This window comes from Etheostoma cragini, chromosome 20 (genome assembly GCF_013103735.1).
Source record: "Etheostoma cragini isolate CJK2018 chromosome 20, CSU_Ecrag_1.0, whole genome shotgun sequence".
Lineage (NCBI taxonomy): Eukaryota > Metazoa > Chordata > Actinopteri > Perciformes > Percidae > Etheostoma > Etheostoma cragini.
In genome coordinates this window covers 22,283,533-22,287,534 of record NC_048426.1, presented here as the reverse complement: position 1 = coordinate 22,287,534, position 4,002 = coordinate 22,283,533, and positions in this window count along the sequence as shown.

The following is a 4,002-nucleotide window of genomic DNA, read 5'->3' as shown; positions in this document are numbered from 1 at the left end:
CGGCAGCAACTGGCTCAAAGAAAGCAAAAAATGACATCACTCACAGATAAGTTACCTTCTTATTTAATATAGGCATATGACATGAAATGATGCATTAACCTTACTCGGTCTGTGTCCAGCATTCTGCACAGATCTGACATCAGCTGCCTGCTATCATGCTGCTTTAGACTACTCCCTTCTGCACGGTGATACAGTTGGCAGGTGTAGTTCGGTAGAAAGAAAATAGTTCCTACATTAAAACTGCTCACAACCAGGTCTGTGAATTATATTGAGTGACCAGGGGTTGTGATTTCTGGAAAGAGACATTACTGTTGAGTTTTTCAAATTTTTTGGCACTTTGAGCACTACAAGCTGAGTGCCTTCTAGTCCTAATGTAGCTCAGCGTAAATTCTTTCAGGAAGACCTAACTTTTAATTGATGCTCTCTTAAATCAATTAAGCTGTTATCCAAATACATGTACATTTTATCATGCTGTGTACAATTGTTGCATATCTGCAACAGGTCTCTCCTGATTGAAGTATAGCTCAGCGTTAATTCTTTCAGGAAGACCTAACTCTTAATAAATGCTCTACCTAAATGGAATCAGCTGTTGGAGACATTCACCTTCATGCTTAACCAATCAGAATTGTACACACATTGCAAGGGCCAATCACAGAGTCACAACCCTGCTTTAAAAAAATCAGTTTCTCCCTTTGCTATTCAACTGTCGTTGCAGGCAATGAGTGCAACCCCCACCTCCCCTTCCAGCTCCAGTCATCTACTCCAGCAGACACATTACTGAAAACCCATTTTCTCAAATCTGTCAACACAAAACCAAATCCTCAAACTATATTCACGATACACCTGACAAACAATGCTTTCAGATTATACACACAGCCAGTCAAACACTAAACACTACAAAGCTTTCATTACTTCAACAATTCAAAGACACATGTCCAGGGCATGCAGTCACAGAATTTTCTTTTTTTTTATTTCATGCAGTGAACACATTTTGCAGTAGTATATCAACTTGTAAAGTGAATATCTTGTACACTGCAATTAGTGCAAGTATTAGAAAACTGAATGTCTGTTTATTACTTTAAGCACTTGTAGAACAATACAGCAGTCTAACTACAAAAGGCCAAAGAACATAGAAAACAAAATGCAAATCTGATGACAGTACACTAAAATATATTGTGAAACCCCAAAAACAGACAGTAACATTCAAAGTCTAAAATTATCTACAGTTGGTTTGATCACCTCAGTAAAAACATGTCTGTACAATTTTGAGTTGGTGTGTGAAAACGATGACGACTCTGTTGTAGTTGTGTTTAACTTTTGCTGCCCGTGTTACCCATTTTGCAACACAAGTGCGTCCCAGTGGGAAAATGTGTTTTAGCAACTGAGCATTTGGCTCCCAGAACGGGGATTACTGTTTCAGCATTTCAGAAGAACTGTGAAAGCTGAAATCTCCGACACTGGGAAACTGGCACCAGAACAATCTAGATCAATAAATAGCACTACATGTTAGATGAAAAATGTGTATATTTAATTTTGAGTGAACTTACCCTTGAAATTTCATAAGTCACAGATAAATCCAAAGGGGGATCAATACGTAGGAAAAAATTTAATTAAGTTTAATTAAGTCAAGTAATTCCCAGAAGAGGTTCAACTTTAACCGGAGAAAAGTTCCCATTAGCTAAAAATATAAACACCTGTGTTCATAAAATTATGTTGAAGCTTGTATCTTTGTGGTTTTGGTTATGATGGCATTTCTCACTAAATATATTTGTGATTAAAGTACTTTTGCACTAATACACTATTCCTTACTCTTAACCAAAACAACACCTCATTCATGATAGCCCCCATATTAAACCTAAAGACTATTTACTATTCAACTTCACATTAAAGTATAACAAGGAAGCACTAACAAACCAAGTGCTTTCTGGTTGGCCCAATGTCCCTGTTGTCGAACTGGTTCCTTTTGTACCTTCTTGTTAGTCTTTGGGACCGGTGATTTGCCCAAGTGTTCCTCTTGTTGCCCTCTCATCTGCAATGCCGCTCTGGTCAGCTGAAGAGCCCCATGGCGCTCCTCTCATTAGTCTCTGGTCTTCACAAAATGTCCGTCTGGGTCACACATGTTCCTCTCTGGTGAACACAAGTGCCCCTCAGCCCAATTACCCTCTTGGTCTGTGTGCTCATGTGGTGAGCCCGAGTGAAGTTGATGTTGGACAAAAAAAAAAGTTGTGCAGCTTAATGTTAATAAGCTATTAATAAATGGATTTTGGTTGAGATGCACTTGAGCTTTGCAAGTTGTTAAACTGTCCATTCTCGTCCTATGGCATGAGGGATTTAGGAGGTATTTAAAAGGACAAAACAAGTTATGCTTTACACCAGCAAATTATTTTTTTTACTTGCTATAAACCTACATGTTGTTATTACTGGCTTTTTATGAATCTCTAAAGCATTAAAGATAGATTTGTAATTATTAAGGCCATTAGTGGTATAACTTACCACATTAAAAAGTGGTAATAAGTTGTCTAATTATTGTAACTATTGTCCTGCTACATTTACTTCTTACTCATTTAAAAAATAATTTACAATACATGATTAAGTGCAGCTGTTTGTTTTGTACAGTTGATCAAATTATGCCCTGAGTTTTATTTTTAATGGACTGTTGTTATGTAGCACTTTTCTAGACTGCTGAAAGTGCTTCTACATAGTACACAAACCATTTACATATATCTACACTCCAAAGACACACAGTGGGGGTATTGGGGTTCAGTGTCTTGCCCATGGACACTTTGACAAATCCCTGCATGGTCAGGGATTGAACCACCAACCTTCCAATTGGCAGGCGACTGCTCTACCACTGAGCAACCAACCATCCTGTTGCGTAATCCAAGCATTTTGTAGCCATACCGAGGACACTGTTGCTCCAGAAGCCCAGTACTTTCCTTATGCCTGCCCCCATTGTGTTTGCTGTGCTCCTGGTAATGTCCATGTTTTCCGTACCTCTGGAAAACATTCTAGACTCTCGCAATGTTCAAGATTGCATGTTATGTTCTTAGCTGTTAAGAAGCCAGTCTGGGCCCCGGGAGGAGTTCAGTGGCATGATGTCCGTCCATAAGGAGGCAGAAGTGTACAACATTTTGAACACATACAAGGAACATGACCAAAGCTTTTTGTTGCTTTCAATGTACATAAACAGAAATAGATTCGTGGTTCAAAACAAGGACAAAACTAACCAAGGTAAACATTGGAATGCTATGCACAAATATAATATATATAAAAACGTGTACATATACATATTGCATACACATACAGACACATATAATGCATTCACATATTGAGATTGACATTCATTTATTTATAATAGGGACAGTGCATATTAATGAATATTAATCTAAATTTACAAGATTATAGCCGGCGGCTAATTTACATTAGAAGAGTCTTAAGTCCCTTTGGCAGATTGATTTTTTGTGCCAACACAAAAAGAAAAAATAGCTGTAAAAGAGCAAAATATACAAACTGACAAACATTTAATGTTGCTTGGACAACCCCAGATTTGGGCAACCAAACAAATTTGGTGTTAACTTCTAAAATGCTTAAGTGCTAATGTATTAATAGTACTAGAGGGGCTCCTAGGCTGTTTTTATGGTTGTTTGTATGTTTTCTATTTTAATTTTTTGTATTGTTTAACATTTCATTGTGAAACAATTTTTATCTGTGAAAGGTGCTATACAAGTAAACTTTACTTACTTACTTACTAATTAGTGTTATTGCAGATCTCTCTAATGCACAAGTTTATAACATTATTATAAATATACATTGCAGGTCTAGAAGCTCAATGACATACGGCATGTAAAGTTCTGCAGCTGCCGAGCTAACTGCTAACATGTGGGCCAGCAGTCAGTCCCAATAGCTCTCCAAACTTCTTTTAGTTTTCTCAGTCAATCCTGTCTTCCAAAAAATCACGTTCCCTTACACGTAAACCGCCTTGGTATTTTGTTCATAGAATAC